This window comes from Poecilia reticulata, chromosome 10 (assembly GCF_904066995.2).
Source record: "Poecilia reticulata chromosome 10, P_reticulata-male-v2, whole genome shotgun sequence".
Lineage (NCBI taxonomy): Eukaryota > Metazoa > Chordata > Actinopteri > Cyprinodontiformes > Poeciliidae > Poecilia > Poecilia reticulata.
Genome location: NC_088839.1, coordinates 5,786,633 through 5,810,964, shown reverse-complemented (window position 1 = coordinate 5,810,964; position 24,332 = coordinate 5,786,633). Strand labels below are relative to the sequence as shown.

Here is a 24,332-nt window from a genome sequence, read left to right as displayed (position 1 = left end):
ACAGTTGAAGAGCAATCCGCTGAGTAGCCCTCACAGCGACATAACCCCTACAACCACTCCTGTTAACGGTAGCTCCTCTCCTAAAATAACGGCACTTGTTAACGGCTAGATTAAATTTAGTGACTTAGATTTAAGTCCCAGGGTCATTATTTTAACACTCACCAGAGGAAAACACAAAGCCATCCATTCTCTAGAATCATGTATGTTAACTTTACCACAATTAGGAGAACCAATAATAATTAAGACTGACACAATTAAACTCACTGTTCACAATTCTCATTAGAATTTTTAGGATTATAATTTTATTAAGCAAGCTTTAGCAGGGGCACATGACAACAGGTTAAATTCCCAAAAGTTATTAAAGAGTCAAAAAATATATTGCAATCAACTAGGATCAATCACATCCTATCCTTATTCTTATCCCTAACCTGTTTTACTAAATTCACTGAGCGAGGCTTTGGGGGAAGCTGGTCAACTCATACCCGATGGTTCTTGGTCTCGGCAGCTGTAATCTTTTAGATGTCCTTGGTCAGAGTCTTTGTCCAGCCGGAGCAAAGTCCTCTTTACTGAAGAGAAGCGGAGAGAAGACTCACGCTTTCCATTAAACGTGCAGACTCTTTGTCTTTTCAAAAGACCTCCGTCTCTTTTCCAAGTCAGCTGCTGTGATTTGGAGATCGTTGGGTAGAAGCAGAGGAGCCGGTCGGATCTGGAACCGGAGGTGGTGGCCGGTGGAACTTGTCCCTTCTTATCGGCGTGAAGTCTTTGAGCTTTCCCCTTGGTTCCGGGCGTGTTCCTCTGCTGGTCTTTAGCCTGCTTCCCTTGCTGACTCCTCTTCTGCGCCTGGGACGAAGAACCCCGTTTCTCTCCTGGGCTCCACCTTTTAAACCCTCTCAACTTAGGGCAGCCTTCGGGGCAGGGCTGCGTAACCCTCCCCTTGCGTCTCACTGTCGGTAGAGAGTTCCATCCTCCCCAATTCCCTCGTGACACATTCCTTCCTTATTACTCGCTTGCTGCTGACCATATGCTTCTGATTAAGCCTCACCCATCGCTCCAGACATGCTTAGACATGTCCAATGCTGAAAGAACATGTTCAAACATATTCAATGCTTCACTCTATCATTTTACCTCAGTATGTTCTTTCCTCCCTAATCATTTTTATTCCTTAATAATCAATGAGTATCATATAACAATCAAGTTGTTTAAACCTTAATTTCCATAAAGCATTATAACCTTCAACTGATTAAAAGTACAGAGCATACATTATAACATTCTTTGATTAAAAGTACTGAATACATGTTTTGAACATTCATTACAGACATTTCTTCATTGGCATGTGTATTATCACTTTATAATCACATCTCACTCATAATCATCATTTAATCATTATTCAGGGTATACTGTTATTCCTCAGGCTTTTATCCCGTTTTTCTGCGTGTACCTGGACAGATCTCACATACTCATACCAGATTTCTCGACAACCATCAGGGACCATTTTTTGATGGAGTATCTAGCAAGATGTCTTTGGAGATCAATAATAAGAGTGCTTAATACACTTGAAAAAAAGAACAATGAAATTGGAAATGCCATTCAATGACTGGGAATTGAACCCCGGGCCGTGGCGGTGAGAGCACAGAATCCTGACCACTAGACCATCAGGGACCATTTTTGATGGAGAATCTAGCAAGATGTCTTTGGAGACCAATACCAAGACTGCTTTATATACGTAAAGAAAACAACAGTGCAATTGAAAATGACTTTCCCTGACCGGGAATAGAACCCGGGTCGCGGCGGTGAGAGCGCCGAATCCTGACCACTCGACCATCAGGGACCGTTTTGTGGTCCAGAATCAAGAAAGAGGTCTTTGGAGATCATTACCAAGAGTGCTTTAAAGACGTGGTGAATACAATAATGCAATTTACAAAACTAATTCCATGACACGGGCCTTGGCGGTGAAAGCGCCAAAACCTGACCAATAGACCATCTTTCAAGATACCTTTGCGGATTAATACCAAGTAAGCTTTAATGCCGAAGACAACAATGCAATTGAAGGAGGACATGCCTTTCCTTGACTGGGAATCGAACCCAGGCAGCGGCGGTGAGAGCGCCGAATCCTGACCACTAGACCATCAGGGACCATTTTCTGATGAAGAATCTAGCAAGATGTCTTTGGAGATCAATACCAAGAGTGCTTTATACATGTAAAGAAAACAACAGTGCAATTGAAAATGCCTTTCCCTGACCGGGAATCGAACACGGGCCGTGGCGGTGAGAGCGCCGAATCTTTACCACTAGACCATCAGGGACCATTTTTTGACGAAGAATCTTTCACGATGTCTTTGGAGATCAATACCAAGAGTGCTTTATACACGTAAAGAAAACAACAGTGCAATTGAAAATGCCTTTCACTGACCGGGAATCGAACCCAGGCCGCAGCGGTGAGAGCACCAAATCCTGACCACTCGACCATCAGGGACCGTTTTGTGGTCCAGAATCAAGTAAGAGGTCTTTGGAGATCAATACCAAGAGTGCTTTAAAGATGTGGTGAATACAACAATGAAATTTACAAAACAAATGCCATGACACGGGCCTTGGCGGTGAAAGCGCCAAAACCTAACCAATAGACCATCTTTCAAGATGCCTTTGCGGATTAATACCAAGAAAGCTTTAATGACGTGACGAAGACAACAATGCAATTGAAGGAGGACATGTCTTTCCCTGACCGGGAATCGAACCCGGGCCGCGGCGGTGAAAGCGCCAAATCCTTACCACTAGACCATCAGGGACCATTTTTTGATGGAGAATCTAGCAAGATGTCTTTGGAGATCAATACCAAGAGTGCTTTATACACGTAAAGAAAACAACAGTGCAATTGAAAATGCCTTTCCCTGACCGGGAATCGAACACGGGCCGCAGCGGTGAGAGCACCAAATCCTGACCACTCGACCATCAGGGACCGTTTTGTGGTCCAGAATCTAGCAAGATGTCTTTGGAGACCAATACCAAGAGTGCTTTATATACGTAAAGAAAACAACAATGCAATTGAAAATGACTTACCCTGACCGGGAATAGAAGCCGGGCCGCTGCGGTGAGAGCGCCGAATCCTGACCACTAGACCATCAGGGACCATTTTTTGATGGAGAATCTAGCAAGATGTCTTTGGAGATCAATACCAAGAGTGCTTTATACACGTAAAGAAAACAACAGTGCAATTGAAAATGCCTTTCCCTGACCGGGAATCGAACACGGGCCGCAGCGGTGAGAGCGCCGAATCCTTACCACTAGACCATCAGGGACCATTTTTTGATGGAGTATCTAGCAAGATGTCTTTGGAGATCAATACCAAGAGCGCTTAATACACTTGAAAAAAAGAACAACTCAATTGAAAATGCCATTCAATGACCGGGAATCAAACCCTGGGCCCTGGAGGTGAGAGCGCCGAATCCTTACCACTAGACCATCATGGAACATTTTTTGATGGAGAATATAGCAAGATGTCTTTGGAGATCAATACCAAGACTTCTTTATACACGTGAAGAAAACAACAATGCAATTGACAATGCCTTTCCCTGACCGGGAATCGAACCCGGGCCGCGGCGGTGAAAACACCAAATCCTGACCACTCGACCATCAGGGACCGTTTTGTGGTCCAGAATCAGGTAAGAGGTCTTTGGAGATCAATACCAAGAGCGCTTTAAAGACGTGGTGAATACAACGATGCAATTTACAAAACTACTTCCATGACACGGGCCTTGGCGGTGAAAGCGCCAAAACCTGACCAATAGACCATCTTTCAAGATAACTTTGCGGATTAATACCAAGAAAGCTTTAATGACGAAGACAACAATGCAATTGAAGGAGGACATGCCTTTCCCTGACCGGGAATCGAACTCGGGCTGCGGCGGTGAAAGCGCCAAATCCTTACCACTAGACCATCAGGGACAATTTTTTGATGGAGAATCTAGCAAGATGTCTTTGGAGATCAATACCAAGAGTGCTTTATACACGTGAAGAATACAACAATTCAATTGAAAATGCCTTTCCCTGACCGGGAATCGAACCCAGGCCGCGGCGGTGAGAGCGCCGAATCCTGACCACTAGACCATCAGGGACCATTTTTTGATGGAGAATCTAGCAAGATGTCTTTGGAGACCAATACCAAGAGTGCGTTATATACGTAAAGAAAACAACAGTGCAATTGAAAATGACTTTCCCTGACCGGGAATCGAACCCGGGCCGCGGCGGTGAGAGCGCCGAATCCTGACCACTAGACCATCAGGGACCATTTTCTGATGGAGAATCTAGCAAGATGTCTTTGGAGATCAATACCAAGACTGCTTTATACATGTAAAGAAAACAACAGTGCTATTGAAAATGCCTTTCCCTGACCGGGAATCGAACACGGGCCACGGCGGTGAGAGCGCCGAATCCTTACCACTAGACCATCAGGGACCATTTTTTGATGGAGTATCTAGCAAGATGTCTTTGGAGATCAATACCAAGAGAGCTTAATACACTTGAAAAAAAGAACAATTAAATTGGAAATGCCATTCAATGACCGGGAATTGAACCCCGGGCCGTGGCGGTGAGAGCGCCGAATCCTTACCACTAGAATATCAGGGAACCTTTTTTGATGGAGAATCTAGCAAGATGTCTTTGGAGATCAATACCAAGAGTGCTTTATACACGTAAAGAAAACAACAATTCAATTGAAAATGCCTTTCCCTGACCGGGAATCGAACCCGGGCCGCGGCGGTGAGAGCGCCGAATCCTGACCACTAGACCATCAGGGACCATTTTTTGATGGAGAATCTAGCAAGATGTCTTTGGAAACCAATACCAAGAGTGCTTTATATACGTAAAGAAAAAAACAGTGCAATTGAAAATGACTTTCCCTGACCGGGAATCGAACCCGGATCTCGGCGGTGAGAGCGCCGAATCCTGACCACTAGACTATCAGGGACCATTTTTTGATATAGAATCTAGCAACATGTCTTTGGAGATCAATACCAAGAGTGCTTTATACACGTAAAGAAAACAACAGTGCAATTGAAAATGCCTTTCCCTGACCGGGAATCGAACACGGACCGCGGCGGTGAGAGCGCCGAATCCTTACCACTAGACCATCAGGGACCATTTTTTGATGGAGAATCTAGCAAGATGTCTTTGGAGATTAATACCAAGACTGCTTTATACACGTGAAGAAAACAACAATGCAATTGAAAATGCCTTTCCCTGACCGGGATTCGAACCCGGGCCGCGGCGGAGAGAGCACCAAATCCTGACCACTAGACCATCAGGGACCATTTCTTGATGGAGTATCTAGCAAGATGTCTTTGGAGATCAATACCAAGAGTGCTTAATACACTTGAAAAAAGAACAATTTTGTGGTCCAGAATCAAGTAAGAGGCCTTTGGAGATCAATACCAAGAGTGTTTTAAAGACGTGGTGAATACAACGATGCAATTTACACAACTAATTCCATGACACGGGCCTTGGCGGTGAAAGCGCCAAAACCTGACCAATAGACCATCTTTCAAGATACCTTTGCGGATTAATACCAAGAAAGCTTTAATGACGAAGACAACAATGCAATTGAAGGAGGACATGCCTTTCCCTGACCGGGAATCGAACCCGGGCCGCGGCGGTGAAAGCGCCAAATCCTTACCACTAGACCATCAGGGACCATTTTTTGATCGAGTATCTAGCAAGATGTCTTTGGAGATCAATACCAAGAGTGCTTTATATACGTAAAGAAAACAAAAGTGCAATTGAAAATGACTTTCCCTGACCGGGAATCGAACCCGGGCCGCGGCGGTGAGAGCGCCGAATCCTGACCACTAGACCATCAGGGACCATCTTTTGATAGAGTATCTAGCAAGATGTCTTTGGAGATCAATACCAAGAGTGCTTAATACACTTGAAAAAAAGAACAATTCAATTGAAAATGCCATTCAATGACCGGGAATCGAACCCCGGGCTGTGGCGGTGAGAGCGCCGAATCCTTACCACTAGACCATCAGGGTTCATTTTTTGATGGAGAATCTAGCAAGATGTCTTTGGAGATCAATACCAAGACTGCTTTATACACGTGAAGAAAACAACAATGCAATTGAAAATGCCTTTCCCTGACCGGGATTCGAACCCGGGCCGCGGCGGAGAGAGCACCAAATCCTGACCACTAGACCATCAGGGACCATTTCTTGATGGAGTATCTAGCAAGATGTCTTTGGAGATCAATACCAAGAGTGCTTAATACACTTGAAAAACAGAACAATTTTGTGGTCCAGAATCAAGTAAGAGGCCTTTGGAGATCAATACCAAGAGTGTTTTAAAGACGTGGTGAATACAACGATGCAATTTACACAACTAATTCCATGACACGGGCCTTGGCGGTGAAAGCGCCAAAACCTGACCAATAGACCATCTTTCAAGATACCTTTGCGGATTAATACCAAGAAAGCTTTAATGACGAAGACAACAATGCAATTGAAGGAGGACATGCTTTTCCCTGACCGGGAATCAAACCCGGGCCGCGGCGGTGAAAGCACCAAATCCTTACCACTAGACCATCAGGGACCATTTTTTGATGGAGAATCTAGCAAGATGTCTTTGGAGATCAATACGAAAAGCGCTTTAAAGACGTGGTGAATACAACGATGCAATTTACAAAACTAATTCCATGACACGGGCCTTGGTGGTGAAAGCGCCAAAACCTGACCAATAGACCATCTTTCAAGATACCTTTGCGGATTAATACCAAGAAAGCTTTAATGACGAAGACAACAATGTAATTGAAGGAGGACATGCCTTTCCCTAACCGGGAATCGAACCCAGGCCGCTGCGGTGAGAGCGCCGAATCCTGACCACTAGACCATCAGGAACCATTTTTTGATGGAGTATCTAGCAAGATGTCTTTGGAGATCAATACCAAGAGTGCTTTATATACGTAAAGAAAACAAAAGTGCAATTGAAAATGACTTTCCCTGACCGGGAATCGAACCCGGGCCGCGGCGGTGAGAGCGCCGAATCCTGACCACTAGACCATCAGGGACCATTGTTTGATGGAGAATCTAGCAGATGTCTTTGGAGATCAATACCAAGAGTGCTTTATACAGGTGAAGAAAAAAACAGTGCAATTGAAAATGACTTTCCCTGACCGGGAATCGAACCCGGGCCGCGGCGGTGAGAGCGCCGAATCCTGACCACTAGACCATCAGGGACCATTTTTTGATATAGAATCTAGCAAGATGTCTTTGGAGATCAATACCAAGAGTGCTTTATAGACGTAAAGAGAACAACAGTGCAATTGAAAATGCCTCTCCCTGACCGGGAATCGAACACGGGCCGCGGCGGTGAGAGCGCCAAATCCTTACCACTAGACCATCAGGGACCATTTTTTGATAGAGTATCTAGCAAGATGTCTTTGGAGATCAATACCAAGAGTGCTTAATACACTTGAAAAAAAGAACAATTCAATTGAAAATGCCATTCAATGACCGGGAATCGAACCCCGGGCTGTGGCGGTGAGAGCGCCGAATCCTTACCACTAGACCATCAGGGACCATTTTTTGATAGAGAATCTAGCAAGATGTCTTTGGAGATCAATACCAAGACTGCTTTATACACGTGAAGAAAACAACAATGCAATTGAAAATGCCTTTCCCTGACCGGGATTCGAACCCGGGCCGCGGCGGAGAGAGCACCAAATCCTGACCACTAGACCATCAGGGACCGTTTTGTGGTCCAGAATCAAGTAAGAGGTCTGTGGAGATCAATACCAAGAGTGCTTTAAAGACGTGGTGAATACAACGATGCAATTTACAAAACTAATTCCATGACATGGGCCTTGGTGGTGAAAGCGCCAAAACCTGACCAATAGACCATATTTCAAGATACCTTTGTGGATTAATACCAAGAAATCTTTAATGACGAAGACAACAATGTCATTGAAGGAGGACATGCCTTTCCCTGACCGGGAATCGAACCCGGGCCGTGGCGGTGAAAGCGATGAATCCTTCCACTAGACCATCAGGGACCATTTTTTGATGGAGAATCTAGCAAGATGTCTTTGGAGACCAATACCAAGAGTGCTTTATATACGTAAAGAAAACAACAGTGCAATTGAAAATGACTTTCCCTGACCGGGAATCGAAACCGGGCCGCTGCGGTGAGACCGCCGAATCCTGACCCTTAGACCATCAGGGACCATTTTTTGATGGAGTATCTAGCAAGATGTCTTTGGAGATCAAAACCAAGAGTGATTAATACACTTGAAAAAAAGAACAATTCAATTGAAAATGCCATTCAATGACCGGGAATCGAACCCCGGGCCGTGGCGGTGAGAGCACCAAATCCTGACCACTCGACCATCAGTGACCGTTTTGTGGTCCAGAATCAAGTAAGAGGTCTTTGGAGATCAATACCAAGAGTGCTTTAAAGACGTGGTGAATACAACGATGCAATTTACAAAACTAATTCCATGACACGGGCCTTGGCGGTGAAAGCGCCAAAACCTGACCAATAGACCATCTTTCAAGATACCTTTGCGGATTAATACCAAGAAAGCTTTAATGACGAAGACAACAATGCAATTGACGGAGGACATGCCTTTCCCTGACCGGGAATCGAAACCGGGCCACGGCAGTGAAAGCGCCAAATCCTTACCACTAGACCATCAGGGACCATTTTTTGATGGAGAATCTAGCAAGATGTCTTTGGAGATCAATACCAAGAGTGCTTTATACACGTGAAGAATACAACAATTCAATTGAAAATGCCTTTCCCTGACCGGGAATCGAACCCGGGGCGCGGTGGTGAGAGCGCCGAATCCTGACCACTAGACCATCAGGGACAATTTTTTGATGGAGAATCTAGCAAGATGTCTTTGGAGACCAATACCAAGAGTGCTTTATATACGTAAAGAAAACAACAGTGCAATTGAAAATGACTTTCCCTGACCGGGAATCGAACCCGGGCCTTGGCGGTGAGAACGCCGAATCCTGACCACTAGACCATCAGGGACCATTTTTTGATATAGAATCTAGCAAGATGTCTTTGGAGATCAATACCAAGAGTGCTTTATACACGTAAAGAAAACAACAGTGCAATTGAAAATGCCTTTCCCTGACCGGGAATCGAAAACGGGCCGCGGCGGTGAGAGCGCTGAATCCTTACCACTAGACCATCAGGGACCATTTTTTGATGGAGAATCTAGCAAGATGTCTTTGGAGATCAATACCAAGAGTGCTTTATACAGGTGAAGAAAAAAACAGTGCAATTGAAAATGACTTTCCCTGACCGGGAATCGAACCCGGGCCGCGGCGGTGAGAGCGCCGAATCCTGACCACTAGACCATCAGGGACCATTTTTTGATATAGAATCTAGCAAGATGTCTTTGGAGATCAATACCAAGAGTGCTTTATACACGTAAAGAAAACATCAGTGCAATTGAAAATGCCTTTCCCTGACCGGGAATCGAACACGGGCCGCGGCGGTGAGAGCGCCGAATCCTTACCACAAGACCATCAGGGACCATTTTTTGATGGAGTATCTAGCAAGATGTCTTTGGAGATCAATACCAAGAGTGCTTAATACACTTGAAAAAAAGAACAATTCAATTGAAAATGCCATTCAATGACCGGGAATCGAAACCCGGGCTGTGGCGGTGAGAGTGCCGAATCCTTACCACTAGACCATCAGGGACTATTTTTTGATGGAGAATCTAGCAAGATGTCTTTGGAGATCAATACCAAGACTGCTTTATACACGTGAAGAAAACAACAATGCAATTGAAAATGCCTTTCCCTGACCGGGATTCGAACCCGGGCCGCGGCGGAGAGAGCACCAAATCCTGACCACTAGACCAACAGGGACCGTTTTGTGGTCCAGAATCAAGTAAGAGGTCTTTGGAGATCAATACCAAGAGTGCTTTAAAGACGTGGTGAATACAACGATGCAATTTACAAAACTAATTCCATGACATGGGCCTTGGTGGTGAAAGCGCCAAAACCTGACCAATAGACCATATTTCAAGATACCTTTGTGGATTAATACCAAGAAATCTTTAATGACGAAGACAACAATGTAATTGAAGGAGGACATGCCTTTCCCTGACCGGGAATCGAACCCGGGCCGTGGCGGTGAAAGCACCAAATCCTTACCACTAGACCATCAGGGACCATTTTTTGATGGAGAATCTAGCAAGATGTCTTTGGAGATCAATACCAAGAGTGCTTTATATACGTAAAGAATACAACAATTCAATTGAAAATGCCTTTCCCTGACCGGGAATCGAACCCGGGCCGCGGCGGTGAGAGCGCCGAATCCTGACCACTAGACCATCAGGGACCATTTTTTGATGGAGAATCTAGCAAGATGTCTTTGGAGACCAATACCAAGAGTGCTTTATATACGTAAAGAAAACAACAGTGCAATTGAAAATGACTTTCCCTGACCGGGAATCGAACCCGGGCTGCGGCGGTGAGAGCGCCGAATCCTGACCACTAGACCATCAGGGACCATTTTTTGATGGAGAATCTAGCAAGATGTCTTTGGAGACCAATACCAAGAGTGCTTTATATACGTAAAGAAAACAACAGTGCAATTGAAAATGACTTTCCCTGACCGGGAATCGAACCCGGGCCGCGGCGGTGAGAGCGCCGAATCCTGACCACTAGACCATCAGGGACCATTTTTTGATGGAGAATCTAGCAAGATGTCTTTGGAGATCAATACCAAGAGTGCTTTATACACGTAAAGAAAACAACAGTGCAAATGAAAATGCCTTTCCCTGCCTGGGAATTGAACACGGGCCGCAGCGGTGAAAGCGCCGAATCCTTACCACTAGACCATCAGGGACCATTTTTTGATGGAGTATCTAGCAAGATGTCTTTGGAGATCAATACCAAGAGTGCTTAATACACTTGAAAAAAGAACAATTTTGTGGTGCAGAATCAAGTAAGAGGCCTTTGGAGATCAATACCAAGAGTGCTTTAAAGACGTGGTGAATACAACGATGCAATTTACACAACTAATTCCATGACACGGGCCTTGGCGGTGAAAGCGCCAAATCCTGACCAATAGACCATCTTTCAAGATACCTTTGCGGATTAATACCAAGAAAGCTTTAATGACAAAGACAACAATGCAATTGAATGAGGACATGCCTTTCCCTGACCGGGAATCGAACCCGGGCCGCGGCGGTGAAAGCGCCAAATCCTTACCACTAGACCATCAGTGACCATTTTTTGATGGAGTATCTAGCAAGATGTCTTTGGAGATCAATACCAAGAGTGCTTTATATACGTAAAGAAAACAAAAGTGCAATTGAAAATGACTTTTCCTGACCGGGAATCGAACCCGGGCCGCGGCGGTGAGAGCGCCGAATCCTGACCACTAGACCATCAGGGACCATTGTTTGATGGAGAATCTAGCAAGATGTCTTTGGAGATCAATACCAAGAGTGCTTTATACAGGTGAAGAAAAAAACAGTGCAATTGAAAATGACTTTCCCTGACCGGGAATCGAACCCGGGCCGCGGCGGTGAGAGCGCCGAATCCTGACCACTAGACCATCAGGGACCATCTTTTGATAGAGTATCTAGCAAGATGTCTTTGGAGATCAATACCAAGAGTGCTTAATACACTTGAAAAAAAGAACTATTCAATTGAAAATGCCATTCAATGACCGGGAATCGAACCCCGGGCTGTGGCGGTGAGAGCGCCGAATCCTGACCACTAGACCATCAGGGACCATTTTTTGATGGAGAATCTAGCAAGATGTCTTTGGAGATCAATACCAAGAGTGCTTTATACACGTAAAGAAAACAACAGTGCAATTGAAAATGCCTTTCCCTGCCCGGGAATCGAACACGGGCCGCGGCGGTGAGAGCGCCGAATCCTGACCACTAGACCATCAGGGACCATTGTTTGATGGAGAATCGAGCAGATGTCTTTGGAGATCAATACCAAGAGTGCTTTATACAGGTGAAGAAAAAAAAAGTGCAATTGAAAATGACTTTCCCTGACCGGGAATCGAACCCGGGCCGCGGCGGTGAGAGCGCCGAATCCTGACCACTAGACCATCAGGGACCATTTTTTGATATAGAATCTAGCAAGATGTCTTTGGAGATCAATACCAAGAGTGCTTAATACACTTGAAAAAAAGAACAATTCAATTGAAAATGCCATTCAATGACCGGGAATCGAACCCCGGGCTGTGGCGGTGAGAGCGCCGAATCCTTACCACTAGACCATCAGGGACCATTTTTTGATGGAGAATCTAGCAAGATGTCTTTGGAGATCAATACCAAGACTGCTTTATACACGTGAAGAAAACAACAATGCAATTGAAAATGCCTTTCCCTGACCGGGATTCGAACCCGAGCCGCGGCGGAGAGAGCACCAAATCCTGACCACTAGACCATCAGGGACCGTTTTGTGGTCCAGAATCAAGTAAGAGGTCTTTGGAGATCAATACCAAGAGTGCTTTTAAGACGTGGTGAATACAACGATGCAATTTACAAAACTAATTCCATGACATGGGCCTTGGTGGTGAAAGCGCCAAAACCTGACCAATAGACCATATTTCAAGATACCTTTGTGGATTAATACCAAGAAATCTTTAATGACGAAGACAACAATGTAATTGAAGGAGGACATGCCTTTCCCTGACCGGGAATCGAACCCGGGCCTTGGCGGTGAGAGCGCCGAATCCTGACTACTAGACCATCAGGGACCATTTTTTGATATAGAATCTAGCAAGATGTCTTTGGAGATCAATACCAAGAGTGCTTTATATACGTAAAGAATACAACAATTCAATTGAAAATGCCTTTCCCTGACCAGGAATCGAACCCAGGGCGCGGCGGTGAGAGCGCCGAATCCTGACCACTAGACCATCAGGGACCATTTTTTGATGGAGAATCTAGCAAGATGTCTTTGGAGATCAATACCAAGAGTGCTTTATATACGTAAAGAATACAACAATTCAATTGAAAATGCCTTTCCCTGACCGGGAATCGAACCCGGGCCGCGGCGGTGAGAGCGCCGAATCCTGACCACTAGACCATCAGGGACCACTGTTTGTTGGAGAATCTAGCAAGATGTCTTTGGAGACCAATACCAAGAGTGCTTCATATACGTAAAGAAAACAACAGTGCAATTGAAAATGACTTTCCCTGACCGGGAATCGAACCCGGGCCGCGGCGGTGAGAGCGCCGAATCCTGACCACTAGACCATCAGGGACCATTTTTTGATGGAGAATCTAGCAAGATGTCTTTGGAGATCAATACCAAGAGTGCTTTATACACGTAAAGAAAACAACAGTGCAATTGAAAATGCCTTTCCCTGCCCGGGAATCGAACACAGGCCGCGGCGGTGAGAGCGCCGAATCCTTACCACTAGAGCATCAGGGACCATTTCTTGATGGAGTATCTAGCAAGATGTCTTTGGAGATCAATACCAAGAGTGCTTAATACACTTGAAAAAAAGAACAATTTTGTGGTCCAGAATCAAGTAAGAGGCCTTTGGAGATCAATACCAAGAGTGCTTTAAAGACGTGGTGAATACAACGATGCAATTTACACAACTAATTCCATGACACGGGCCTTGGCGGTGAAAGCGCCAAAACCTGACCAATAGACCATCTTTCAAGATACCTTTGCGGATTAATACCAAGAAAGCTTTAATGACGAAGACAACAATGCAATTGAAGGAGGACATGCCTTTCCCTGACCGGGAATCGAACCCGGGCCGCGGCGGTGAAAGCGCCAAATCCTTACCACTAGACCATCAGGGACCATCTTTTGATGGAGAATCTAGCAAGATGTCTTTGGAGATCAATACGAAGAGCGCTTTAAAGACGTGGTGAATACAACGATGCAATTTACAAAACTAATTCCATGACACGGGCCTTGGCGGTGAAAGCGCCAAAACCTGACCAATAGACCATCTTTCAAGATACCTTTGCGGATTAATACCAATAAAGCTTTAATGACGAAGACAACAATGTAATTGAAGGAGGACATGCCTTTCCCTGACCGGGAATCAAACCCGGGCCTTGGCAGTGAGAGCGCCGAATCCTGACCACTAGCCCATCAGGGACCATTTTTTGATATAGAATCTAGGAAGATGTCTTTGGAGATCAATACCAAGAGTGCTTTAAACACGTAAAGAAAACAACAGTGCAATTGAAAATGCCTTTCCCTGACCGGGAATCGAACACGGGCCACGGCGGTGAGAGCGCCGAATCCTTACCACTAGACCATCAGGGACCATTTTTTGATGGAGTATCTAGCAAGATGTCTTTGGAGATCAATACCAAGAGTGCTTAATAGACTTGAAAAAAAGAACAATTCAATTGAAAATGCCATTCAATGACCTGGAATCGAACCCCGGGCTGTGGCGGTGAGAGCGCCGAATCCTTACCACTAGACCATCAGGGACCATTTTTTGGTGGAGAATCTAGCAAGATGTCTTTGGAGATCAATACCAAGACTGCTTTATACACGTGAAGAAAACATCAATGCAATTGAAAATGCCTTTCCCTGACTGGGATTCGAACCCGAGCCGCGGCGGAGAGAGCACCAAATCCTGACCACTAGACCATCAGGGACCGTTTTGTGGTCCAGAATCAAGTAAGAGGTCTTTGGAGATCAATACCAAGAGTGCTTTAAAGACGTGGTGAATACAACGATGCAATTTACAAAACTAATTCCATGACAAGGGCATTGGTGGTGAAAGCGCCAAAACCTGACCAATGGACCATATTTCAAGATACCTTTTTGGATTAATACCAAGAAATCTTTAATGACGAAGACAACAATGTAATTGAAGGAGGACATGCCTTTCCCTGACCGGGAATCGAACCCGGGCCGTGGCGGTGAAAGCGCCATATCCTTACCACTAGACCATCAGGGACCATTTCTTGATGGAGAATCTAGCAAGATGTCTTTGGAGATCAATACCAAGAGTGCTTTATACAGGTGAAGAAAAAAACAGTGCAATTGAAAATGACTTTCCCTGACCGGGAATCGAACCCGGGCCGCGGCGGTGAGAGCGCCGAATCCTGACCACTAGACCATCAGGGACCATCTTTTGATAGAGTATCTAGCAAGATGTCTTTGGAGATCAATACCAAGAGTGCTTAATACACTTGAAAAAAAGAACAATTCAATTGAAAATGCCATTCAATGACCGGGAACCGAACCCCGGGCTGTGGCGGTGAGAGCGCCGAATCCTGACCACTAGACCATCAGGGACCATTTTTTGATGGAGAATCTAGCAAGATGTCTTTGGAGATCAATACCAAGAGTGCTTTATACACGTAAAGAAAACAACAGTGCAATTGAAAATGCCTTTCCCTGCCCGGGAATCGAACACAGGCCGCGGCGGTGAGAGCGCCGAATCCTGACCACTAGACCATCAGGGACCATTGTTTGATGGAGAATCGAGCAGATGTCTTTGGAGATCAATACCAAGAGTGCTTTATACAGGTGAAGAAAAAAACAGTGCAATTGAAAATGACTTTCCCTGACCGGGAATCGAACCCGGGCCGCGGCGGTGAGAGCGCCGAATCCTGACCACTAGACCATCAGGGACCATTTTTTGATATAGAATCTAGCAAGATGTCTTTGGAGATCAATACCAAGAGTGCTTAATACACTTGAAAAAAAGAACAATTCAATTGAAAATGCCATTCAATGACCGGGAATCGAACCCCGGGCTGTGGCGGTGAGAGCGCCGAATCCTTACCACTAGACCATCAGGGACCATTTTTTGATGGAGAATCTAGCAAGATGTCTTTGGAGATCAATACCAAGACTGCTTTATACACGTGAAGAAAACAACAATGCAATTGAAAATGCCTTTCCCTGACCGGGATTCGAACCCGAGCCGCGGCGGAGAGAGCACCAAATCCTGACCACTAGACCATCAGGGACCGTTTTGTGGTCCAGAATCAAGTAAGAGGTCTTTGGAGATCAATACCAAGAGTGCTTTTAAGACGTGGTGAATACAACGATGCAATTTACAAAACTAATTCCATGACATGGGCCTTGGTGGTGAAAGCGCCAAAACCTGACCAATAGACCATATTTCAAGATACCTTTGTGGATTAATACCAAGAAATCTTTAATGACGAAGACAACAATGTAATTGAAGGAGGACATGCCTTTCCCTGACCGGGAATCGAACCCGGGCCTTGGCGGTGAGAGCGCCGAATCCTGACTACTAGACCATCAGGGACCATTTTTTGATATAGAATCTAGCAAGATGTCTTTGGAGATCAATACCAAGAGTGCTTTATATACGTAAAGAATACAACAATTCAATTGAAAATGCCTTTCCCTGACCAGGAATCGAACCCAGGGCGCGGCGGTGAGAGCGCCGAATCCTGACCACTAGACCATCAGGGACCATTTTTTGATGGAGAATCTAGCAAGATGTCTTTGGAGATCAATACCAAGAGTGCTTTATATACGTAAAGAATACAACAATTCAATTGAAAATGCCTTTCCCTGACCGGGAATCGAACCCGGGCCGCGGCGGTGAGAGCGCCGAATCCTGACCACTAGACCATCAGGGACCATTGTTTGTTGGAGAATCTAGCAAGATGTCTTTGGAGACCAATACCAAGAGTGCTTCATATACGTAAAGAAAACAACAGTGCAATTGAAAATGACTTTCCCTGACCGGGAATCGAACCCGGGCCGCGGCGGTGAGAGCGCCGAATCCTGACCACTAGACCATCAGGGACCATTTTTTGATGGAGAATCTAGCAAGATGTCTTTGGAGATCAATACCAAGAGTGCTTTATACACGTAAAGAAAACAACAGTGCAATTGAAAATGCCTTTCCCTGCCCGGGAATCGAACACGGGCCGCGGCGGTGAGAGCGCCGAATCCTTACCACTAGAGCATCAGGGACCATTTCTTGATGGAGTATCTAGCAAGATGTCTTTGGAGATCAATACCAAGAGTGCTTAATACACTTGAAAAAAAGAACAATTTTGTGGTCCAGAATCAAGTAAGAGGCCTTTGGAGATCAATACCAAGAGTGCTTTAAAGACGTGGTGAATACAACGATGCAATTTACACAACTAATTCCATGACACGGGCCTTGGCGGTGAAAGCGCCAAAACCTGACCAATAGACCATCTTTCAAGATACCTTTGCGGATTAATACCAAGAAAGCTTTAATGACGAAGACAACAATGCAATTGAAGGAGGACATGCCTTTCCCTGACCGGGAATCAAACCCAGGCCGCGGCGGTGAAAGCGCCAAATCCTTACCACTAGACCATCAGGGACCATCTTTTGATGGAGAATCTAGCAAGATGTCTTTGGAGATCAATACGAAGAGCGCTTTAAAGACGTGGTGAATACAACGATGCAATTTACAAAACTAATTCCATGACACGGGCCTTGGCGGTGAAAGCGCCAAAACCTGACCAATAGACCATCTTTCAAGATACCTTTGCGGATTAATACCAATAAAGCTTTAATGACGAAGACAACAATGTAATTGAAGGAGGACATGCCTTTCCCTGACCGGGAATCAAACCCGGGCCTTGGCAGTGAGAGCGCCGAATCCTGACCACTAGCCCATCAGGGACCATTTTTTGATATAGAATCTAGGAAGATGTCTTTGGAGATCAATACCAAGAGTGCTTTAAACACGTAAAGAAAACAACAGTGCAATTGAAAATGCCTTTCCCTGACCGGGAATCGAACACGGGCCACGGCGGTGAGAGCGCCGAATCCTTACCACTAGACCATCAGGGACCATTTTTTGATGGAGTATCTAGCAAGATGTCTTTGGAGATCAATACCAAGAGTGCTTAATAGACTTGAAAAAAAGAACAATTCAATTGAAAATGCCATTCAATGACCTGGAATCGAACCCCGGGCTGTGGCGGTGAGAGCGCCGAATCCTTACCACTAGACCATCAGGGACCATTTTTTGGTGGAGAATCTAGCAAGATGTCTTTGGAGATCAATACCAAGACTGCTTTATACACGTGAAGAAAACATCAATGCAATTGAAAATGCCTTTCCCTGACTGGGATTCGAACCCGAGCCGCGGCGGAGAGAGCACCAAATCCTGACCACTAGACCATCAGGGACCGTTTTGTGGTCCAGAATCAAGTAAGAGGTCTTTGGAGATCAATACCAAGAGTGCTTTAAAGACGTGGTGAATACAACGATGCAATATACAAAACTAATTCCATGACACGGGCATTGGTGGTGAAAGCGCCAAAACCTGACCAATGGACCATATTTCAAGATACCTTTTTGGATTAATACCAAGAAATCTTTAATGACGAAGACAACAATGTAATTGAAGGAGGACATGCCTTTCCCTGACCGGGAATCGAACCCGGGCCGTGGCGGTGAAAGCGCCATATCCTTACCACTAGACCATCAGGGACCATTTCTTGATGGAGAATCTAGCAAGATGTCTTTGGAGATCAATACCAAGAGTGCTTTATACAGGTGAAGAAAAAAACAGTGCAATTGAAAATGACTTTCCCTGACCGGGAATCGAACCCGGGCCGCGGCGGTGAGAGCGCCGAATCCTGACCACTAGACCATCAGGGACCATCTTTTGATAGAGTATCTAGCAAGATGTCTTTGGAGATCAATACCAAGAGTGCTTAATACACTTGAAAAAAAGAACAATTCAATTGAAAATGCCATTCAATGACCGGGAATCGAACCCCGGGCTGTGGCGGTGAGAGCGCCGAATCCTGACCACTAGACCATCAGGGACCATTTTTTGATGGAGAATCTAGCAAGATGTCTTTGGAGATCAATACCAAGAGTGCTTTATACACGTAAAGAAAACAACAGTGCAATTGAAAATGCCTTTCCCTGCCCGGGAATCGAACACAGGCCGCGGCGGTGAGAGCGCCGAATCCTGACCACTAGACCATCAGGGACCATTGTTTGATGGAGAATCGAGCAGATGTCTTTGGAGATCAATACCAAGAGTGCTTTATACAGGTGAAGAAAAAAACAGTGCAATTGAAAATGACTTTCCCTGACCGGGAATCGAACCCGGGCCGCGGCGGTGAGAGCGCCGAATCCTGACCACTAGACCATCAGGGACCATTTTTTGATATAGAATCTAGCAAGATGTCTTTGGAGATCAATACCAAGAGTGCTTAATACACTTGAAAAAAGAACAATTCAATTGAAAATGCCATTCAATGACCGGGAATCGAACCCCGGGCTGTGGCGGTGAGAGCGCCGAATCCTTACCACTAGACCATCAGGGACCATTTTTTGATGGAGAATCTAGCAAGATGTCTTTGGAGATCAATACCAAGACTGCTTTATACACGTGAAGAAAACAACAATGCAATTGAAAATGCCTTTCCCTGACCGGGATTCGAACCCGAGCCGCGGCGGAGAGAGCACCAAATCCTGACCACTAGACCATCAGGGACCGTTTTGTGGTCCAGAATCAAGTAAGAGGTCTTTGGAGATCAATACCAAGAGTGCTTTTAAGACGTGGTGAATACAACGATGCAATTTACAAAACTAATTCCATGACATGGGCCTTGGTGGTGAAAGCGCCAAAACCTGACCAATAGACCATATTTCAAGATACCTTTGTGGATTAATACCAAGAAATCTTTAATGACGAAGACAACAATGTAATTGAAGGAGGACATGCCTTTCCCTGACCGGGAATCGAACCCGGGCCTTGGCGGTGAGAGCGCCGAATCCTGACTACTAGACCATCAGGGACCATTTTTTGATATAGAATCTAGCAAGATGTCTTTGGAGATCAATACCAAGAGTGCTTTATATACGTAAAGAATACAACAATTCAATTGAAAATGCCTTTCCCTGACCAGGAATCGAACCCAGGGCGCGGCGGTGAGAGCGCCGAATCCTGACCACTAGACCATCAGGGACCATTTTTTGATGGAGAATCTAGCAAGATGTCTTTGGAGATCAATACCAAGAGTGCTTTATATACGTAAAGAATACAACAATTCAATTGAAAATGCCTTTCCCTGACCGGGAATCGAACCCGGGCCGCGGCGGTGAGAGCGCCGAATCCTGACCACTAGACCATCAGGGACCATTGTTTGTTGGAGAATCTAGCAAGATGTCTTTGGAGACCAATACCAAGAGTGCTTCATATACGTAAAGAAAACAACAGTGCAATTGAAAATGACTTTCCCTGACCGGGAATCGAACCCGGGCCGCGGCGGTGAGAGCGCCGAATCCTGACCACTAGACCATCAGGGACCATTTTTTGATGGAGAATCTAGCAAGATGTCTTTGGAGATCAATACCAAGAGTGCTTTATACACGTAAAGAAAACAACAGTGCAATTGAAAATGGCTTTTCCTTGCCCGGGAATCGAACACGGGCCGCGGCGGTGAGAGCGCCGAATCCTTACCACTAGAGCATCAGGGACCATTTCTTGATGGAGTATCTAGCAAGATGTCTTTGGAGATCAATACCAAGAGTGCTTAATACACTTGAAAAAAAGAACAATTTTGTGGTCCAGAATCAAGTAAGAGGCCTTTGGAGATCAATACCAAGAGTGCTTTAAAGACGTGGTGAATACAACGATGCAATTTACACAACTAATTCCATGACACGGGCCTTGGCGGTGAAAGCGCCAAAACCTGACCAATAGACCATCTTTCAAGATACCTTTGCGGATTAATACCAAGAAAGCTTTAATGACGAAGACAACAATGCAATTGAAGGAGGACATGCCTTTCCCTGACCGGGAATCGAACCCGGGCCACGGCGGTGAAAGCGCCAAATCCTTACCACTAGACCATCAGGGACCATCTTTTGATGGAGAATCTAGCAAGATGTCTTTGGAGATCAATACGAAGAGCGCTTTAAAGACGTGGTGAATACAACGATGCAATTTACACAACTAATTCCATGACACGGGCCTTGGCGGTGAAAGCGCCAAAACCTGACCAATAGACCATCTTTCAAGATACCTTTGCGGATTAATACCAAGAAAGCTTTAATGACGAAGACAACAATGCAATTGAAGGAGGACATGCCTTTCCCTGACCGGGAATCGAACCCGGGCCGCGGCGGTGAAAGCGCCAAATCCTTACCACTAGACCATCAGGGACCATCTTTTGATGGAGAATCTAGCAAGATGTCTTTGGAGATCAATACGAAGAGCGCTTTAAAGACGTGGTGAATACAACGATGCAATTTACAAAACTAATTCCATGACACGGGCCTTGGCGGTGAAAGCGCCAAAACCTGACCAATAGACCATCTTTCAAGATACCTTTGCGGATTAATACCAATAAAGCTTTAATGACGAAGACAACAATGTAATTGAAGGAGGACATGCCTTTCCCTGACCGGGAATCAAACCCGGGCCTTGGCAGTGAGAGCGCCGAATCCTGACCACTAGCCCATCAGGGACCATTTTTTGATATAGAATCTAGGAAGATGTCTTTGGAGATCAATACCAAGAGTGCTTTAAACACGTAAAGAAAACAACAGTGCAATTGAAAATGCCTTTCCCTGACCGGGAATCGAACACGGGCCACGGCGGTGAGAGCGCCGAATCCTTACCACTAGACCATCAGGGACCATTTTTTGATGGAGTATCTAGCAAGATGTCTTTGGAGATCAATACCAAGAGTGCTTAATAGACTTGAAAAAAAGAACAATTCAATTGAAAATGCCATTCAATGACCTGGAATCGAACCCTGGGCTGTGGCAGTGAGAGCGCCGAATCCTTACCACTAGACCATCAGGGACCATTTTTTGGTGGAGAATCTAGCAAGATGTCTTTGGAGATCAATACCAAGACTGCTTTATACACGTGAAGAAAACATCAATGCAATTGAAAATGCCTTTCCCTGACTGGGATTCGAACCCGAGCCGCGGCGGAGAGAGCACCAAATCCTGACCACTAGACCATCAGGGACCGTTTTGTGGTCCAGAATCAAGTAAGAGGTCTTTGGAGATCAATACCAAGAGTGCTTTAAAGACGTGGTGAATACAACGATGCAATTTACAAAACTAATTCCATGACACGGGCATTGGTGGTGAAAGCGCCAAAACCTGACCAATGGACCATATTTCAAGATACCTTTGTGGATTAATACCAAGAAATCTTTAATGACGAAGACAACAATGTAATTGAAGGAGGACATGCCTTTCCCTGACCAGGAATCGAACCCGGGCCGTGGCGGTGAAAGCGCCATATCCTTACCACTAGACCATCAGGGACCATTTCTTGATGGAGAATCTAGCAAGATGTCTTTGGAGATCAATACCAAGAGTGCTTTATATACGTAAAGAATACAACAATTCAATTGAAAATGCCTTTCCCTGACCGGGAATCGAACCCGGGGCGCGGCGGTGAGAGCGCCGAATCCTGACCACTAGACCATCAGGGACCATTTTTTGATGGAGAATCTAGCAATAATTCTTTGGAGACCAATACCAAGAGTGCTTTATATACGTAAAGAAAACAACAGTGCAATTGAAAATGACTTTCCTTGACCTGGAATCGAACCCTTGCCGCGGAGGTGAGAGCGCCGAATCCCGACCACTAGACCATCAGGGACCATTTTCTGATGGAGAATCTAGCAAGATGTCTTTGGAGATCAATACCAAGACTGCTTTATACACGTGAAGAAAACAACAATGCAATTGAAAATGCCTTTCCCTGACCGGGAATCGAACCCGGGGCGCGGCGGTGAGAGCACCAAATCCTGACCACTAGACAATCAGGGACCGTTTTGTGGTCCAGAATCAAGTAAGAGGTCTTTGGAGATCAATACCAAGAGCGCTTTAAAGACGTGGTGAATACAACGATGCAATTTACGAAACTAATTCCATGACACGGGCTTTGGCGGTGAAAGCGCCAATACCTGACCAATAGACCATCTTTCAAGATACCTTTGCGGATTAATATCAAGAAAGCTTTAATGACGAAGACAACAATGCAATTGAAGGAGGACATGTCTTTCCCTGACCGGGAATCGAACCCGGGCCGTGGCGGTGAAATCGCCAAATCCTTAACAATAGACCATCAGGGACCATTTTTTGATGGAGAATCTAGCAAGATGTCTTTGGAGATCAATACCAAGAGTGCTTTATATACATAAAGAATACAACAATTCAATTGAAAATGCCTTTCCCTGACCGGGAATCGAACCTGGGCCGCGGCGGTGAGAGCGCCGAATCCTGACCACCAGACCATCAGGGACCATTTTTTGATGGAGAATCTAGCTAGATGTCTTTGGAGACCAATACCAAGAGTGCTTTATATACGTAAAGAAAACAACAGTGCAATTGAAAATGACTTTCCCTGACCGGGAATCGAACCCGGGCCGCGACGGTGAGAGCGCCGAATCCTGACCACTAGACCATCAGGGACCATTTTTTGATGGAGAATCTAGCAAGATGTCTTTGGAGATCAATACCAAGAGTGCTTTATACAGGTGAAGAAAAAAACAGTGCAATTGAAAATGACTTTCCCTGACCGGGAATCGAACCCGAGCCGCGGCGGAGAGAGCACCAAATCCTGACCACTAGACCATCAGGGACCGTTTTGTGGTCCAGAATCAAGTAAGAGGTCTTTGGAGATCAATACCAAGAGTGCTTTAAAGACGTGGTGAATACAACGATGCAATTTACACAACTAATTCCATGACACGGGCCTTGGCGGTGAAAGCGCCAAAAACTGACCAATAGACCATCTTTCAAGATACCTTTGTGGATTAATACCAAGAAAGCTTTAATGACGAAGACAACAATGCAATTGAAGGAGGACATGCCTTTCCCTGACCGGGAATCGAACCCGGGCCGCGGCGGTGAAAGCGCCAAATCCTTACCACTAGACCATCAGGGACCATTTTTTGATGGAGAATCTAGCAAGATGTCTTTGGAGATCAATACGAAGAGCGCTTTAAAGACGTGGTGAATACAACGATGCAATTTACAAAACTAATTCCATGACACGGGCCTTGGCGGTGAAAGCGCCAAAACCTGACCAATAGACCATCTTTCAAGATACCTTTGCGGATTAATACCAAGAAAGCTTTAATGACGAAGACAACAATGTAATTGAAGGAGGACATGCCTTTCCCTGACCGGGAATCAAACCCGGGCCTTGGCGGTGAGAGCGCCGAATCCTGACCACTAGACCATCAGGGACCATTTTTTGATATAGAATCTAGCAAGATGTCTTTGGAGATCAATACCAAGAGTGCTTTATACACGTAAAGAAAACAACAGTGCAATTGAAAATGCCTTTCCCTTACCGGGAATCGAACACGGGCCGCGGCGGTGAGAGCGCCGAATCCTTAC

General features: G+C 45.3%; 56 non-coding genes across 56 annotated transcripts; all 56 read right to left on the bottom strand.

The window, feature by feature from the left end:
• Positions 1-2,061: 2,061 nt before the first annotated feature.
• On the bottom strand, positions 2,062-2,133 carry trnae-cuc (transfer RNA glutamic acid (anticodon CUC)). The gene has a single exon. It is a non-coding gene; the product is annotated as a tRNA-Glu (tRNA).
• Positions 2,134-2,711: 578 nt separating this feature from the next.
• Positions 2,712-2,783, bottom strand: trnae-uuc (transfer RNA glutamic acid (anticodon UUC)). The gene has a single exon. It is a non-coding gene; the product is annotated as a tRNA-Glu (tRNA).
• Positions 2,784-3,562: 779 nt separating this feature from the next.
• Positions 3,563-3,634, bottom strand: trnae-uuc (transfer RNA glutamic acid (anticodon UUC)). The gene has a single exon. It is a non-coding gene; the product is annotated as a tRNA-Glu (tRNA).
• Positions 3,635-3,867: 233 nt separating this feature from the next.
• Positions 3,868-3,939, bottom strand: trnae-uuc (transfer RNA glutamic acid (anticodon UUC)). Its single transcript has one exon. It is a non-coding gene; the product is annotated as a tRNA-Glu (tRNA).
• Positions 3,940-4,037: 98 nt separating this feature from the next.
• trnae-cuc (transfer RNA glutamic acid (anticodon CUC)) lies at positions 4,038-4,109 on the bottom strand. The gene has a single exon. It is a non-coding gene; the product is annotated as a tRNA-Glu (tRNA).
• Positions 4,110-4,207: 98 nt separating this feature from the next.
• Positions 4,208-4,279, bottom strand: trnae-cuc (transfer RNA glutamic acid (anticodon CUC)). The gene has a single exon. It is a non-coding gene; the product is annotated as a tRNA-Glu (tRNA).
• Positions 4,280-4,377: 98 nt separating this feature from the next.
• trnae-cuc (transfer RNA glutamic acid (anticodon CUC)) lies at positions 4,378-4,449 on the bottom strand. Its single transcript has one exon. It is a non-coding gene; the product is annotated as a tRNA-Glu (tRNA).
• Positions 4,450-4,718: 269 nt separating this feature from the next.
• Positions 4,719-4,790, bottom strand: trnae-cuc (transfer RNA glutamic acid (anticodon CUC)). The gene has a single exon. It is a non-coding gene; the product is annotated as a tRNA-Glu (tRNA).
• A 98-nt stretch (positions 4,791-4,888) lies between these two features.
• Positions 4,889-4,960, bottom strand: trnae-cuc (transfer RNA glutamic acid (anticodon CUC)). The gene has a single exon. It is a non-coding gene; the product is annotated as a tRNA-Glu (tRNA).
• Positions 4,961-5,228: 268 nt separating this feature from the next.
• On the bottom strand, positions 5,229-5,300 carry trnae-cuc (transfer RNA glutamic acid (anticodon CUC)). Its single transcript has one exon. It is a non-coding gene; the product is annotated as a tRNA-Glu (tRNA).
• Positions 5,301-5,610: 310 nt separating this feature from the next.
• Positions 5,611-5,682, bottom strand: trnae-uuc (transfer RNA glutamic acid (anticodon UUC)). The gene has a single exon. It is a non-coding gene; the product is annotated as a tRNA-Glu (tRNA).
• A 98-nt stretch (positions 5,683-5,780) lies between these two features.
• Positions 5,781-5,852, bottom strand: trnae-cuc (transfer RNA glutamic acid (anticodon CUC)). The gene has a single exon. It is a non-coding gene; the product is annotated as a tRNA-Glu (tRNA).
• A 269-nt stretch (positions 5,853-6,121) lies between these two features.
• trnae-cuc (transfer RNA glutamic acid (anticodon CUC)) lies at positions 6,122-6,193 on the bottom strand. Its single transcript has one exon. It is a non-coding gene; the product is annotated as a tRNA-Glu (tRNA).
• Positions 6,194-6,504: 311 nt separating this feature from the next.
• On the bottom strand, positions 6,505-6,576 carry trnae-uuc (transfer RNA glutamic acid (anticodon UUC)). Its single transcript has one exon. It is a non-coding gene; the product is annotated as a tRNA-Glu (tRNA).
• Positions 6,577-6,979: 403 nt separating this feature from the next.
• On the bottom strand, positions 6,980-7,051 carry trnae-cuc (transfer RNA glutamic acid (anticodon CUC)). The gene has a single exon. It is a non-coding gene; the product is annotated as a tRNA-Glu (tRNA).
• A 97-nt stretch (positions 7,052-7,148) lies between these two features.
• On the bottom strand, positions 7,149-7,220 carry trnae-cuc (transfer RNA glutamic acid (anticodon CUC)). The gene has a single exon. It is a non-coding gene; the product is annotated as a tRNA-Glu (tRNA).
• Positions 7,221-7,659: 439 nt separating this feature from the next.
• Positions 7,660-7,731, bottom strand: trnae-cuc (transfer RNA glutamic acid (anticodon CUC)). Its single transcript has one exon. It is a non-coding gene; the product is annotated as a tRNA-Glu (tRNA).
• Positions 7,732-8,609: 878 nt separating this feature from the next.
• trnae-uuc (transfer RNA glutamic acid (anticodon UUC)) lies at positions 8,610-8,681 on the bottom strand. Its single transcript has one exon. It is a non-coding gene; the product is annotated as a tRNA-Glu (tRNA).
• Positions 8,682-8,779: 98 nt separating this feature from the next.
• On the bottom strand, positions 8,780-8,851 carry trnae-cuc (transfer RNA glutamic acid (anticodon CUC)). Its single transcript has one exon. It is a non-coding gene; the product is annotated as a tRNA-Glu (tRNA).
• Positions 8,852-8,949: 98 nt separating this feature from the next.
• trnae-cuc (transfer RNA glutamic acid (anticodon CUC)) lies at positions 8,950-9,021 on the bottom strand. The gene has a single exon. It is a non-coding gene; the product is annotated as a tRNA-Glu (tRNA).
• A 268-nt stretch (positions 9,022-9,289) lies between these two features.
• trnae-cuc (transfer RNA glutamic acid (anticodon CUC)) lies at positions 9,290-9,361 on the bottom strand. Its single transcript has one exon. It is a non-coding gene; the product is annotated as a tRNA-Glu (tRNA).
• A 744-nt stretch (positions 9,362-10,105) lies between these two features.
• Positions 10,106-10,177, bottom strand: trnae-uuc (transfer RNA glutamic acid (anticodon UUC)). The gene has a single exon. It is a non-coding gene; the product is annotated as a tRNA-Glu (tRNA).
• Positions 10,178-10,275: 98 nt separating this feature from the next.
• trnae-cuc (transfer RNA glutamic acid (anticodon CUC)) lies at positions 10,276-10,347 on the bottom strand. Its single transcript has one exon. It is a non-coding gene; the product is annotated as a tRNA-Glu (tRNA).
• Positions 10,348-10,445: 98 nt separating this feature from the next.
• On the bottom strand, positions 10,446-10,517 carry trnae-cuc (transfer RNA glutamic acid (anticodon CUC)). Its single transcript has one exon. It is a non-coding gene; the product is annotated as a tRNA-Glu (tRNA).
• Positions 10,518-10,615: 98 nt separating this feature from the next.
• Positions 10,616-10,687, bottom strand: trnae-cuc (transfer RNA glutamic acid (anticodon CUC)). Its single transcript has one exon. It is a non-coding gene; the product is annotated as a tRNA-Glu (tRNA).
• Positions 10,688-11,167: 480 nt separating this feature from the next.
• trnae-uuc (transfer RNA glutamic acid (anticodon UUC)) lies at positions 11,168-11,239 on the bottom strand. Its single transcript has one exon. It is a non-coding gene; the product is annotated as a tRNA-Glu (tRNA).
• A 98-nt stretch (positions 11,240-11,337) lies between these two features.
• Positions 11,338-11,409, bottom strand: trnae-cuc (transfer RNA glutamic acid (anticodon CUC)). Its single transcript has one exon. It is a non-coding gene; the product is annotated as a tRNA-Glu (tRNA).
• A 98-nt stretch (positions 11,410-11,507) lies between these two features.
• Positions 11,508-11,579, bottom strand: trnae-cuc (transfer RNA glutamic acid (anticodon CUC)). The gene has a single exon. It is a non-coding gene; the product is annotated as a tRNA-Glu (tRNA).
• Positions 11,580-12,017: 438 nt separating this feature from the next.
• On the bottom strand, positions 12,018-12,089 carry trnae-cuc (transfer RNA glutamic acid (anticodon CUC)). The gene has a single exon. It is a non-coding gene; the product is annotated as a tRNA-Glu (tRNA).
• A 574-nt stretch (positions 12,090-12,663) lies between these two features.
• Positions 12,664-12,735, bottom strand: trnae-cuc (transfer RNA glutamic acid (anticodon CUC)). The gene has a single exon. It is a non-coding gene; the product is annotated as a tRNA-Glu (tRNA).
• Positions 12,736-13,003: 268 nt separating this feature from the next.
• trnae-cuc (transfer RNA glutamic acid (anticodon CUC)) lies at positions 13,004-13,075 on the bottom strand. The gene has a single exon. It is a non-coding gene; the product is annotated as a tRNA-Glu (tRNA).
• A 98-nt stretch (positions 13,076-13,173) lies between these two features.
• trnae-cuc (transfer RNA glutamic acid (anticodon CUC)) lies at positions 13,174-13,245 on the bottom strand. Its single transcript has one exon. It is a non-coding gene; the product is annotated as a tRNA-Glu (tRNA).
• A 481-nt stretch (positions 13,246-13,726) lies between these two features.
• On the bottom strand, positions 13,727-13,798 carry trnae-uuc (transfer RNA glutamic acid (anticodon UUC)). Its single transcript has one exon. It is a non-coding gene; the product is annotated as a tRNA-Glu (tRNA).
• Positions 13,799-14,201: 403 nt separating this feature from the next.
• On the bottom strand, positions 14,202-14,273 carry trnae-cuc (transfer RNA glutamic acid (anticodon CUC)). Its single transcript has one exon. It is a non-coding gene; the product is annotated as a tRNA-Glu (tRNA).
• Positions 14,274-14,847: 574 nt separating this feature from the next.
• On the bottom strand, positions 14,848-14,919 carry trnae-uuc (transfer RNA glutamic acid (anticodon UUC)). The gene has a single exon. It is a non-coding gene; the product is annotated as a tRNA-Glu (tRNA).
• A 98-nt stretch (positions 14,920-15,017) lies between these two features.
• trnae-cuc (transfer RNA glutamic acid (anticodon CUC)) lies at positions 15,018-15,089 on the bottom strand. The gene has a single exon. It is a non-coding gene; the product is annotated as a tRNA-Glu (tRNA).
• A 438-nt stretch (positions 15,090-15,527) lies between these two features.
• trnae-cuc (transfer RNA glutamic acid (anticodon CUC)) lies at positions 15,528-15,599 on the bottom strand. Its single transcript has one exon. It is a non-coding gene; the product is annotated as a tRNA-Glu (tRNA).
• Positions 15,600-16,173: 574 nt separating this feature from the next.
• trnae-cuc (transfer RNA glutamic acid (anticodon CUC)) lies at positions 16,174-16,245 on the bottom strand. The gene has a single exon. It is a non-coding gene; the product is annotated as a tRNA-Glu (tRNA).
• A 268-nt stretch (positions 16,246-16,513) lies between these two features.
• trnae-cuc (transfer RNA glutamic acid (anticodon CUC)) lies at positions 16,514-16,585 on the bottom strand. Its single transcript has one exon. It is a non-coding gene; the product is annotated as a tRNA-Glu (tRNA).
• A 98-nt stretch (positions 16,586-16,683) lies between these two features.
• On the bottom strand, positions 16,684-16,755 carry trnae-cuc (transfer RNA glutamic acid (anticodon CUC)). The gene has a single exon. It is a non-coding gene; the product is annotated as a tRNA-Glu (tRNA).
• A 481-nt stretch (positions 16,756-17,236) lies between these two features.
• Positions 17,237-17,308, bottom strand: trnae-uuc (transfer RNA glutamic acid (anticodon UUC)). The gene has a single exon. It is a non-coding gene; the product is annotated as a tRNA-Glu (tRNA).
• Positions 17,309-17,711: 403 nt separating this feature from the next.
• Positions 17,712-17,783, bottom strand: trnae-cuc (transfer RNA glutamic acid (anticodon CUC)). Its single transcript has one exon. It is a non-coding gene; the product is annotated as a tRNA-Glu (tRNA).
• Positions 17,784-18,357: 574 nt separating this feature from the next.
• Positions 18,358-18,429, bottom strand: trnae-uuc (transfer RNA glutamic acid (anticodon UUC)). Its single transcript has one exon. It is a non-coding gene; the product is annotated as a tRNA-Glu (tRNA).
• Positions 18,430-18,527: 98 nt separating this feature from the next.
• Positions 18,528-18,599, bottom strand: trnae-cuc (transfer RNA glutamic acid (anticodon CUC)). Its single transcript has one exon. It is a non-coding gene; the product is annotated as a tRNA-Glu (tRNA).
• A 438-nt stretch (positions 18,600-19,037) lies between these two features.
• trnae-cuc (transfer RNA glutamic acid (anticodon CUC)) lies at positions 19,038-19,109 on the bottom strand. Its single transcript has one exon. It is a non-coding gene; the product is annotated as a tRNA-Glu (tRNA).
• Positions 19,110-19,682: 573 nt separating this feature from the next.
• On the bottom strand, positions 19,683-19,754 carry trnae-cuc (transfer RNA glutamic acid (anticodon CUC)). The gene has a single exon. It is a non-coding gene; the product is annotated as a tRNA-Glu (tRNA).
• Positions 19,755-20,022: 268 nt separating this feature from the next.
• Positions 20,023-20,094, bottom strand: trnae-cuc (transfer RNA glutamic acid (anticodon CUC)). The gene has a single exon. It is a non-coding gene; the product is annotated as a tRNA-Glu (tRNA).
• Positions 20,095-20,192: 98 nt separating this feature from the next.
• trnae-cuc (transfer RNA glutamic acid (anticodon CUC)) lies at positions 20,193-20,264 on the bottom strand. Its single transcript has one exon. It is a non-coding gene; the product is annotated as a tRNA-Glu (tRNA).
• Positions 20,265-20,746: 482 nt separating this feature from the next.
• Positions 20,747-20,818, bottom strand: trnae-uuc (transfer RNA glutamic acid (anticodon UUC)). Its single transcript has one exon. It is a non-coding gene; the product is annotated as a tRNA-Glu (tRNA).
• Positions 20,819-21,051: 233 nt separating this feature from the next.
• trnae-uuc (transfer RNA glutamic acid (anticodon UUC)) lies at positions 21,052-21,123 on the bottom strand. Its single transcript has one exon. It is a non-coding gene; the product is annotated as a tRNA-Glu (tRNA).
• A 403-nt stretch (positions 21,124-21,526) lies between these two features.
• Positions 21,527-21,598, bottom strand: trnae-cuc (transfer RNA glutamic acid (anticodon CUC)). Its single transcript has one exon. It is a non-coding gene; the product is annotated as a tRNA-Glu (tRNA).
• A 574-nt stretch (positions 21,599-22,172) lies between these two features.
• trnae-uuc (transfer RNA glutamic acid (anticodon UUC)) lies at positions 22,173-22,244 on the bottom strand. The gene has a single exon. It is a non-coding gene; the product is annotated as a tRNA-Glu (tRNA).
• A 98-nt stretch (positions 22,245-22,342) lies between these two features.
• On the bottom strand, positions 22,343-22,414 carry trnae-cuc (transfer RNA glutamic acid (anticodon CUC)). The gene has a single exon. It is a non-coding gene; the product is annotated as a tRNA-Glu (tRNA).
• A 913-nt stretch (positions 22,415-23,327) lies between these two features.
• Positions 23,328-23,399, bottom strand: trnae-cuc (transfer RNA glutamic acid (anticodon CUC)). Its single transcript has one exon. It is a non-coding gene; the product is annotated as a tRNA-Glu (tRNA).
• A 403-nt stretch (positions 23,400-23,802) lies between these two features.
• trnae-uuc (transfer RNA glutamic acid (anticodon UUC)) lies at positions 23,803-23,874 on the bottom strand. The gene has a single exon. It is a non-coding gene; the product is annotated as a tRNA-Glu (tRNA).
• A 233-nt stretch (positions 23,875-24,107) lies between these two features.
• On the bottom strand, positions 24,108-24,179 carry trnae-cuc (transfer RNA glutamic acid (anticodon CUC)). The gene has a single exon. It is a non-coding gene; the product is annotated as a tRNA-Glu (tRNA).
• Positions 24,180-24,332: the final 153 nt, after the last annotated feature.